Below are 12,953 nucleotides of genomic sequence, written 5' to 3' on the forward strand. Positions count from 1 at the left end.
TTGAACACATTTTTCTTGAACAATGTTTCAGATGGTCTTTCCAATTCTTCTTTAATTGGGTTGTTTATTTAAAATTTTTAATTGATTAGGTTAGGTCGCATACTTTGACCTTATGGTTGGTCTGTACTAAATGCAGCAGTTCGATATCTTTTTCACTGCTTTGTCTGCAGGATTTGTTTTTCTAAGTGGAATTGACCTTTCTCTAAATACCTCACATCAGTTCTCATCATTAAAGCAGAGAAACAAGCAGCAGTTAATGTTACTCAGAAAAAAAGCAATATTGTACAGGGTTGTACAAAATCAAAAACTACAGTGAAGGGAATCAAAGCAGTGATGACTATTTTGTTCTTTCAACCAATAAAGTTATTTTATTTCACCCTTTGCATACTGTATCTACATGAGAAACTCAAAATGACATTAAATTTAAGTTACTGAACAGTGTTTACAAAGAGACTGTGTATAATGTAAGTGCTTACAATCTGAGTTTGGCAGTTTATTTTATAAAATGAAACTTATATGAGTTAACAGATTTACAGCACAATATAAATATTGTGTAAAAAATGTATTAATAGAAAACATGACTGTTTTCCATAACATGGCTATTTTTTCCATAACGGCAACCCCCATCTTACGGCTACTTTACAAGTCTCCTGGCTGAAGAAAGTCTTTACTGTTGACACAAGAGCCACTTTGACACAGTGCAAGCTGTTCTATTTTTTTCCAATATTTTTCTCTTTTTTTTCCACTCTGGCCACGGACCCATAGATCTCAGTCTTACAGCCACTCTGCTAACCTCTGGGCTGAACAACAGCTGAGCTACCACTGTAACAGCAGCATATTTATAGTGCAGGCTACTACCTTACCAATAGTCACAGAGATTTAGACTGTAGCCTTAGGGCTACCTACACATGTCCTAAAACAGGACATCAGCCACTCCTGTTGCTGAGCTAGATAAGAATTACAGTATATTATAAGAGTTACAGTATATTGCACTATATTATAACCCCAACTGCTCCAGGGGCGCTGTACAATGGCTGACCCTGCGCTCTGACCCCAAGCTTCTCTCCCTGTCTGTGTGTCTCATGGAGAGCAAGCTGGGGTATGCCAAAAAAACAAATTCATAATGCAAGAAATTGTATATGGCTGATAAAGTGATCTTATCTGATCATAAACTTCCAGACTTGTTTGTAGGGTGCATCTGTAATCTTGTCCCTTCTTAAAGCCTGTTTTCCTGCTATGAGCCTCCTATTGTGGTATGATACTATAATTAAAAATCAATAAACATTTTTACAATAAAAATAGACATTCATGACAATGACAGCAGCAGAAAGGTAAATTCTTTGTATTGTATGAAACGTTAGTAAAGTGGGAAATTTAAATATTATGTATTTTATGTTTCTTGCAATAAAGTGTCCCATTATGTTCTGTAATATCATGGCAGAGATGACAACTGGATAACTATTGTTGATGTCTGATATATTATCTATGTGACTGCTTGTGTATTGCACTACAAGGTTCTTTATTGTTAATCCTCTTGCCTTTAATTAATGTAACAAAATTCTAAATGGATGGTTCTTATCTTTATTATCTTTTCCCAAATCTTTTTAATTGTACAAAAGCATGTATAATTTAGATGAAACAGGCTGTGAATCTAAATGTATTTTTACTTTGCGGCTTCAAAGTGAGCATTCAAGAAAGTGAGATTGTTCAAAAATACATATTTATAATTTGCTGATACCAGTCTTCTTTCTCCATGAAAAAGGAAAATGTTTTGTTACTTCATTATCAATAGGGCAGCTTGTAATTCAACATTTTTAACATGATTTCAAAATTGCTTCATAATAAACACAGAATCCAAGTAAATAGATTAAGCTAAATAACCAAATACAACAGCTTTTGCTTTTTTCCTTTAATGACTAGGTATTTGTTTACTTGCATATCTTGATTTGAATATGAATATATAGTGTCATCTAATGTCTGGTGACATCTAATGACTGGCACTTACTGCATGACAATTTGGACGCCTTAAAGCTTCTGAATTCTTAACTCTGCTGTACCCATAATTCAGAGAGCAAAGGACAGTGGAACTAAAGACTGACCTAATTACTGTAATTACCACAGTAGAATTACAGTTATTGCTTCCTGTTGCTATATTAATACTCTCTTGTGTCGTGAAGAAGTGTGTGGCATATTCTCATTTGTCTATATGTCAACCCACTGAGAGAGTGAGCAAAGCAATGCATCATGCCAAAGACATTTTTTGCCCCAGTCTCTAATTCATTTATTTGCCAGTCCTTTAGTTGTATTGTATAGAGGCTGTGGTTCTAAGTGTACTGTAAGACTGTGATTTATTGCATTACTACAAAGGAAAATCTGTCCTAATAGGAGCAAACATAATTTATTTGTGGCTGGTGTAAAAATTTACTTGTGGCTCTGTGTTATATTGTAGCTACTGTATGTAACGGAACATTTTTTTCCGGACCCTATGCGGACGACACAATCCGAAATAGATATGAAATAGATACGCACGATACGGAAATCAAATGCAGAGGCCGGAACTGACTGAGAATCTGGCTTTTAAGGAAACGGGAAGGAGGCTGGGACAAGGGGCAGGTGCACAGAATAAGTCCAAAGTTAAAAGAGCCAGAGCGCCCTTAAGGAGGAGGGGTACAGCTCAGATACAATCGTGACACTGTATCTGAGCTTTTAAGTCGCTTATTAAGAAAACCAGGTCTTTATATTGAAGCTGTGGCTTCTACATTACAAAAAACTCTCTCAAACATCCACAGTATGTTTCCTAAAAAACTTACAATAACCAGACCCAAGCTTAGTTTTAATAGGTGGTTTTAACAAGTGGTACAGTAGCTCATCTTCTGTCACATAATGTTAACACAGAAAACTACAGCTAACCTAAGTAGATTTTGAACATATTCAAATGTTCATAAAATGGTCAATTCATTTACTGTATCATTTGACATTGAGCAGTAACAGATATAGCTCTGACAGATCTGTAGGTTCTGCTTTTAGTCTCCAGTGATTAATACAGCTACTGAACATGCTATCTGCACAAGCACAAAACTACTTTCACGACAGAATCACAGTTCTGTCAACATTGGCCTCCACAAAAGGAGATGAGAATCCCAAAAAGGTGGACATATCCACAAAAAAATAAACATGGTAACTCTAGGAAGACCTGGAACGTAGGAGAAACAAAAGCTAGTTGAATGCAAGAGAAGTGTATCGAAACTGCAAAACGTCTGTTTGTTCAATCTTATGGTTTACTCATTCTCTGTTTTATCTTGCTCCATTATTTGTTTTCAGTCAGATTCACCCACCCCCATCTCACAAACAACAATGGGAATTAAAAATCACTTCAGTACCTTGGATTTCACTGCCAACCCCATGGGGAGAAAATGGCTGACAGTAACAATAGCACCTGATATCTGTAACTGTCAAAACAAAATGGTGTTATTAAACACAGAAAGATTTCTATGCCGGAGGTGATTTATTGAGAGACAGCCAGCGAGGAAATCACACTCAATGAAGGGGACCACAGCAAGTACACTTTGGCACACACAACAAAGTATACAGAAAATCACAGAGGACTATTTCAAGGCTGTTCCTGATTTTTCCATAGCAACTGTAATTTTTTGTTCTTATCTTATGTTGAGGTTTTACATTTATTTTCCTGACAATAACTGAAGTTATATAAAAGCTATGTACTATGCTTGCTAATTTATTACCTACTGTATTTCCATATAATATTAATTTATATTATAACATATCTGTTAATTGGTTAAGGACATCAACTTTATCATATCTGAAAGGAAGCATACGATAGCAAGCCAAAAAGATTTTGCGGTATTTTTCTATTTCCAAATCTTTGATTAATACTGTATATAAGTCAAAATTCACTAATCAAAAGCATGCTTGTTAAGTTGTTCTAAACAGTATATGACAAATGTACAGTACATACTATTCAGAAATAAAAGTATATTTTGAATTGGATATCTTGATTTACAGCCCCTGTAAGAAACATTTGCAGATCAGGAATAACTATAAGAATAACTGATGTTGTTGTTTCCTAAATTATTTCACAGGTAGAAATACATTTAAACATTTTCTTTAGAATTATATTATTTTACTTAATTTTATCTCATCACAAAACAAAAACATTTTGTTGTTCACAATATTGTATATTCTCCAAAACCAATAACTACAAAAACACAAAAATAAATGAGCAATATTTGTTTATCCCCTTATCATTCACTAACTTTAACGCAATAACTTTGTTTATTCAATATCAATCTGACACCCATACTCTTATTAAGAATGTAAAGTCACTTAGTGAAACATGCTTTAAACAGATGTAGAGGATATGTTTACGATTACTGCAAGTTGAAAAATTGGAAAAATAGCATTAATAGTTTTACAACTTTATATTCTGCAGGAACAGTAGAAATCACGTAAACAAATAGTTGCCTGGATTAACCCTTTTATCTGCAGTACAATTTCTTCTCTTTCCTCAACAATGTTAGAATGTCAGATCATCGAAATAAACTTAACCTATTACCTTTCATGATTTACAGAAAATAAAGTTATACTGTATTTTAATTGCAAGCATTAAGTAGGAATTTTATACACATTTGTACACTGTTCTCTTGAACACAAAAAGAAAACAAAATAGCAGTTCACAAGGCACAACTCCATCCAAGAATCAAATACTTTGCATGTGTTTGAGTATTTAAGTACAGTATGCCAGGTTTTGGCTTAACCTTTTTGGTTAAGAGGTAGGTTAAGGCCATAGGATGAGGAGTCTCAAACCCCAAAAAGAAACAAGTGATCCCAAAAATCACCAATGCAGAAACAGTGATGGAAGGAATGTACAGGCACAGTACAAAAATGTACAGGCACAGTACAGAAATGGGCATTAAATTAAAAAGAGAAGGCAGAAATTAAAATCTGTAGGACAGCTAGCAAGTGAGACAGATATAGGCAGCTAGACAAACCAGGGACAGAGAATATGACATTAGAATCAGCAGGGGATGAGGATAGAACACAGGGCTGCTCTGACTCCAAGAGAAGCAAGTGAATCCCAAAACGATGCAGAATGCAGAAAAAGAGAAGGAACATGGAAATATGGACATAATGTTAAAGGAGAAAGCGGATATAAAAGCTGCAGCATGCATACTGACTGAGCCAGAGGTAGTATGCTGGACAGACCCAAGTCTGACAAAAAGGCACCAGGAGCAGCGGGCCCTGAGAGGGGAGAACCCAGGGCCGAATTGGACGCTGGGGATAGTGTAATCACAGGATACCTGCTGTCTTAAGCCAGAGGTAGGTTGTTGGACAAACCCAGAGCCCAGGAGATGACACCAGAAGAAGCAGAGCTTGAGAGGGGAAAACGCTGGGCTAAATGGACACTGGGGGTAGCATGTTGAGAAGGGGGAAACCTGGGACTGAATAGGATGCGGGGGACCCTGTAAACCAAAGGATGCCTTTGCTGATGTATGGATGTACTGTAAATGTTTTGGAAGACATACAGTATCTAGGCATGCATCATTTCAGTAAATTGCCCACTTTTTCTTTTTATCATGTTCTGTGAGTGTAATATGATTTCATCGTCTGTAATTGTGTGGGAAAATAATCGTAATCAGCTTCATTTTTAAAATCAGAGTGTACTTAGAATGCACAGTGGGGAACACTGTCTAATATTAAGTTGAAAGCAATGAAGCATTCATAATTGATTAAATGCTGCCTCACTATTTTCTTCTTTAGTGCATACTAATTGAAATTCATTTACAAAGAAGGTACTTCACAATGCTTCCAGTTTTTGCTAAGCTGTCCCTGAAACAAAGAAACCAATTACCAGGGGGCTTGATTTACAGTTACTTGTTTTTTTTAAAAAGGGTCAATAAATAAGATCTGTCAAGCTTCTTGTTGTGTATTTTCAATCTGCATTCCTATTTTCTATTGGCTGACACCATATGCTCAGTCCCCCTTTCAATCTCTTGACTAAATATTATTTTATTTTGAAGCTCCTTTCTCCCCACTGCTTAATTTTAGTTATTTTCAAGCCTTAAAAATGTCTCTGTAGAATGAGTGGGAAGAGACAGAAGATGGAACTGGAAATTTTGGGAATATTTTACAAACCTTAATGTCTAGCTTGTTTCCAAAATCTCTCATGCTTCAAATGAACTTTGAACACGTGACGAACTAAAGTTTTTTAGAAGGTGTGCTTTGGCTCTCTAAATTGTTAATTGTTAAATACAGTTTTAGCCTTTTTAGATAATGATTCCAAACAGTATATCAAGTATCCAGTAAATAGTAAATAATAATACTAAATAATAACAGTAAAGAAGAAGGTAATTGTTAGAAGGTTTTCTTACCTTTCCTGTGAATTCACTCGCTTCAGAAAGTCTAGTTTGGTAATGCAGGCAGAATTCAGAATTCTATTGACTCGACTACATGATTATATTACACAGAATAATTGGATATAGAAAAACCAGTCGGTTCATACGAAAATGTGTAGATAAGTTTTCTGTTCTCAAAACATTCCCTATGTCCCAAAAAAAATCAAATGTATCTGTAAATGATTAACCAATTTGGAATAAGTAAGCTCAAAACAGGCCCATGAAGATATCAGCAGTTTAAAAACCATTAAATCATCTCCAGTAAGAGTCTCTGTCTCTTTGTTCCTTATACTCTTTAAAATTGACAGCTTGACCTTATTTCTGTTCCTACAGCACTGTACTTCAAAGATAAAAACAGTCACTGAACAATATCCCTAATCAAGAGAAAGGAGTGAGAAGTGACATGAAAATACAAACATGCATCTGCCAAATGGAACTGAATGATACACAGAAAGCTACCAATATAGTGTGTAGCACTCTCCAACGTAGATCACCCACTCCCTTCTGCAGTGGTGCCTTACACAGTACAAATTCATCCATTGTGATCTTACATATGTTCTTATTAGTGTGTTTAAATAATCTCAAATATTTACCAGAAATGTCACTGTTCTGCACCACAGATGGTGTGACCTGCAGCTTTAATACCGGGCATTCTAACTTTTAAAAAAAAATCTTAATAAAAACAGTCCTTGTCCTGACAAGATAACGTTTATCTGCACAAAAATCTACTAATGAACCTGACTGATTTCATATCCAGTTAAGAGGTTCATCTGTTAAAACATTCATCTGTTTACCAATCTCCCTTGTTAATATTTGAAAGGTGGGCTATTTAAGAAAATGTAGTTCAGGTGGGTAGCTGCGTCAGCATGCGTAGGCTGCAAAGGAACAAGTAATAGGTTTATTCCATGCTGAAAAAAAGAAGAAAGAGAACACAACGTTTCGGCCGTGGAGCCTTCTTCAGGAGTGAGAGAGACAGGGCAGTACGCAAAGGTAAAGTAGCGGGAGAACAAAGGTTGGGAGGGAGGAGGAGTGAGAGGCGGGAGCAGGGGACAGAAAGAGAGGCCAATCAAGAGGTTTGAAGTCAGTCTCTGCACCCATTTTTTCAGCATGGAAGAAAAATGTGCCGTTAAGTAAAGTGGTGCTGTGCTGTTAAGTAAAGCGGCGGGGACCAGACTGGACTTAATCTGTTTAGCGGGGTCAAGTGGAAGAGCAAGCAGGGAGTGCAAGACCAAAAGAAAAATTCAAATTGTGGAAAAAGGTCAGCCTGCACTGGTAGAAATACAGGACAGGTTAAAAGAAAAAAAAGAAAAGAAAAAGAAGAAAAACAATGGCCTCACGCCATCCAGACAATCCCCTCTGGGAATGTTCCTCCCCTTCCGGGGGTGGCCCTGCTCTTCTCTTCAGGGGGTGTCCAGTGTGCTTTAATAGAGCCCTTACAAGGCAATGCATTGCCCTTCATCCAAGGCTCCTCCTCCACACTGAACACGGCCCTCACGTATAGTAGCAAAAAAGCAGCAAGAAACCTCCAAAACTGGTATAGGAATTACTGTCTGGTCCACTGCAGTCTTCCAGGCAGGTCTGGGAGTTTGCTATTTCCCCTGTTCCTAATCAGGAAAGCATAGTTTTAGTCCAGTTAACTTTAGCAGAAGCTTGGGGAATGTCCTTCCATCATCAATCACTTGAAGACAAGTTGGTCGAAGACAACTGGTCAGATGACAATTAAAAAATCAGAAAACTGAAGTTTCGAGAGCCTAATGACCTCTGCTGTCTATGCACTGCACTGGAGGAGGAAGGGCGTGAGGAAGCTACCAACCAACAATCCCCTGGATTGGTAAGTTTTTTTTCTCTTCTGCAAAAAAGCAGGTGTTCACCGTCTCTTATGCATTACCTGAAGACAGTAGATTTCCTTCAATCTGAGGTCATGGTGTTTTGTTAAACACCACAGGTAGTATATCGGTGCCAAGGGCTTTGATAAACTTAGTCCACCATTGTCTCATCCACAGCCTGTGCTTTTAACAAGTGAGAGTACAATCCACAGGCAATTTCTGGGCCTCAGCAGGCTCATACACCTGATAGCGTGCTCCTACAGACTACAGACAGCACATTTATATTCTTTCTCCAAGTACTTTGTCTGAGCATCCATCTGTGAGAGACTTTACAATATGAGCCCACTACTGCCCCTTGCATCTGTATGTTTGACAAGTCTGCTAAACTGTTTTCTAACTTTAAAATCCAGAAACTGCCAGTAGCTCTTAAATGACTCAAGAACTCTGTCAAGCTAAGAAATATCTATGTAGGGATAAGGCCTATTATTTCAGTTACAATTAGTGTTATTAAAGATTTCTGAGAATCTTTGTGCTGCCTTGACCACACTGGTGCCTCTGTCTAAATTGTAGAAAAATGCAGAAAATGCAGAGGTATGTGGCTATAAGGGCTGAACAGTATAATGATATGTAGCGCAGTGGGCTCCAGCCACTTAATAGGCTGTTTCTTCCCAAAACTGCAGTTCAAAGGTCGCTATCCCACTCAAAGGAAGATCCAGGAATTAAGATCTTCAAGGTGGTTACCAGAACCAAACCTGATAGCATCTTAGCCAATCACCAACTTATGATGTTGTACCTTAAAAGCAAGAACCTCCTCATTTTCACTGTACATTATCTGGCTTCTAATCTCTCCAACTGAACTGGCAATATGACTTTCCCAACCATATGAGTGCAAGCAAGTCAGGACATAAACATCTCCAAGATGCCAAGCCGAGGGAGTTAGTCAGAAAACCACAGGATACTGTACAGGAAATTCTCTGTGAAAGACAAGAAATCTTGTATTTGCCAACCCACTGTTATTTTTACCTGATCAACAAAATAAGACAGTTGGACTAAATATCCTGAATAATAGCCAATCAACCAAGTTCCCCTTTTGCCTACCTTGTGGCTAGACCCCAAGAAGAAAAACTGTGCACAGACTGTTTTTATAGCCAATCAACCAAGTTCCCCTTTTGCCTACCTTGTGGCTAGACCCCAAGAAGAAAAACTGTGCACAGACTGTTTTTCGAGATTGAATTTCAGCAAAACCTTGGCTGAGCTGAGATCCAATGTAATAATAATAATAATAATAATAATAATAATAATAATAATAATAATAATAATAATAATAATAATTGCTTACACTTATATAGCGCTTTTTTGGACAATCCACTCAAAGAACTTTACAGGTAATGGGAACTCCCCTCCACCACCAACAATGTGCAGCATCCACCTGGATGATGCGACGGCAGCCATAGTGCACCAGAACGCTCACCACACATCAGCTATCAGTGGGGAGGAGAGCAGAGTAATGAATGGGAAATTTGGCCAGTACGCCGGGGTTACACCCCTCCTCTTTTCGAGAAACGCCCTGGGATTTTTAATGACCACAGAGACTCAGGACCTCAGTTTTACATCTCATCCGAAGGACGGTGCCTGTTTACAGTATAATGTCCCCGTCGCTATACTGGGGCATTTGGATGTAGGTTGAGCGCCCCCTGCTGGCCCCACTAACACCTCTTCAAGCAGCAACCTTAGTTTTTCCCAGGAGGTCTCCCATCCAGGCACTGACCAGGTTCACACTTACTTAGCTTCAGTGGGTTGCCAGTTGTGAATTGCAGGGTGATATGGCTGCTGGCTATAGTTACAGTGTAAGACAAAGCTTCCTCTCTTTCCTCAGTTGGGACCCTCCCAGCACAGAACAGTTGGCAAAGTTTGACCACAGCTCAATTCTCCAAGGTTTGTCTTACCAGGGGGAAGTTTAAATTATTAAAGACATGTGGGCAACATATTTTTGAGTATAAACTTCTTTATTCACGTTATAATTCCCAAAAGTTGAACTATTATTCCAAACGTATGTTTAATGTTTAGTTCATGATAGAAAATGCAGAATTACTTGTTATTGAGAATAAATGTGGTTATATGAGACTGCTAGAATATATGAGGTAGATCATAACACGTTATAGTTGATGTGTGTTAACTCTGAAGTCTAGGGATTCTTTGGGAAGACTTGATGGGAGCAAGGCTTAATGAGAAATAATGAAAAATAAAATAAAATGCAGGCTAATTGAAAATGGAGCTGTCTGAATTTATTCTGAGCTGAAAAAAGGCTGCCTTGATGCAATGGAAAGGCTGGCTTGAATGAAGCTGTCTAAATAATGCAACTTGTTCATGGCGAGGCTTGGAGCCCATACAAATGCACTGGTTATTTGGGGAAACATTGGGAATGCAAGCCTCTACCAGCCCAGTCATTACAAAGCCTAGCTAAGGAGAGCCTCTAAGGATTATTTTTAGTCCAAGTATATTGGCTGACATTAATGTGAATTGACTGACACACATCCACTAAATCATACAGTAGGTAGAAGGAATTGAGGGCAGTTCTCTAACAGTCCTAGGATGAGACTACGAGCTGTTTCTGTCAAACTACTAATTTTCAGTACAGTTAAAACCCCCTCCTAGTGATGATGCACATTCATCTAAAGCACCATGCAGAGTGTGAACAAAAAACAATAACTCTCTCCCATATAAAGTACTTTCAATATAAAATTCACACTTCCTGTACTGGCTCGAACAATTTCTCACCCAGTTATAATTACTGTAACTAAAAAGTTTATTAACCTTAAAGGAAATTTAATGACAACTCTTGTAATAAAATCTACACCTTGACAAAGAAAATTGTTGCCTTTTGATTCATTTAACCAATAGGTCTTATTTAAACTGGTTTTACATGCCTCCTGTTGAAACGTACAACTGGCATATACTAATCTTTTTCAGTAATAGTCAAAAAGTGCTGCCCTTTTCACTCTCCATCTGTTGACATTCAAGTGCCAACCTGAAAATTTTGCTTTACAGGAGAAGAAAAGAAGGGGCAAAATCACAGAAAAGGAAAACAAGTTATGAGAAGAGAGGAGAATTGGGTACATTCTACACCCAGTTCCATTTTGTTTGTTGTTTTCTTTTCTTTGGCGCCACTCTAGTTCCCTTACCCTGTGTGTTATTGTGTCTTATTACGTACCAGACACTTATTCACCTTAAAATAATCACTTTTTGCACCAACCCTTTCTATCACGCTTCCTAAGTCCCTCACCAGAACCCACCTGCATCCAAAAAATATCCTAAATGTTATACCCTTTACCCCCTAGACACTTAGGGTCACAACACTAAGAAACAATCCGAACAGGAAAATAACCTACTATTTTTATTCCTCATTTAACATTAATTTATTCCAAGACATCTCACATACTCTGGACACTGTACCCTGCTTAAAATTGCTGACTGGAAACCAGCTCAAAACTCATGGACAAGTTTATTTCACATTATTTTCTATGTCTGTGTTGTCCCACACAATGTTTTCTTCTGTGGAAATCTGTTTGTGACATCAGCAGTCACCAATTTAATACCTTTGCCCATCTCAGAGATAAAACTGTATTTGGCAGAACTCTCAGAGTGCTTTAATTTGTTCTTCATCTTAAGCAATTTGAGCTCTCCTTCTCTCTTCTCTCCTCTGTTGTCCTGCTCTACAGTAACAGTGGCTGCTGTGCTATTTCCAGCAACCTGAGAAATTACCACTATTTTCTAAAATATTGTTCTCAGCAGTTACTGCTTGCACAGATCAATTGCTATGTTGAACATATCTGTTGTATCTCAACAGTTACTGCTTACACAGACCTACTTTCAACAAGTTTCTCAAATTCTATTTTTTCAGCAGTTTGGCTTTTTGACTCCTTCACTGTAATTTCTCCAGCTTTACTAAACCTCTGACCTCCACATGAACAATAGGCTCCCTGCTGGACTTCCCCTTCCTACTATTCACAACAGTAGTTGACAGCCCTGTTTCTGCATCTGCCTCTGGTTAGGCCTCAACCTCTGACTCATCACTGTGAACCTCACTGTTTGCCCTTCTCATACAGTTCTTTACAAAATCACCTTCTTGACATTTCATAAGGTCTGAAGTTACAAACTCAACATTGTCACAACTATCAACACAAAATCTTATGGCAATGTTTAACTGTTCTTGAACAAAGCACTGAATCTGATCATCACTACTAAAAAAAAACTATTCTTTTCTTTGTAGAGTGATTTAATACATATCCTATTGTTTTTGCTAGTTCAACTACAGTACATATTTCTCTATTGGAACAATATCATCAACCATGAATTTGAGGCCATGTCTCTGCATCAGTTTAGCAAGATGAGAACAGGAACACCTTTGAATCTGAATGCCAGTTTCCATAGCAACTTCCGATCAAAAAAATATAAAAACAGATGGAACCCCCCCCCGCTTCCAGAAAATTCTTTAAAGCCAAAAACAATATATATAAGCAAAGCAAGTCTCTGATTGTAAAGTAAAATCTTGAAAACATTTCAGAGTTTGTCTTTTGTGTCCACTCAATTATGCCTGTAATAACTAAAAATGTTGCTACATTAGATGTGTATAATTATTATTTTAATCCATAATATACTATGAATAATAAACCTTGATTTTTTAGCCTAATTATATTGTGGAATCTTATTAAAC

Source organism: Lepisosteus oculatus, chromosome 5 (genome assembly GCF_040954835.1).
Source record: "Lepisosteus oculatus isolate fLepOcu1 chromosome 5, fLepOcu1.hap2, whole genome shotgun sequence".
Classification (NCBI taxonomy): Eukaryota; Metazoa; Chordata; class Actinopteri; order Semionotiformes; family Lepisosteidae; genus Lepisosteus; species Lepisosteus oculatus.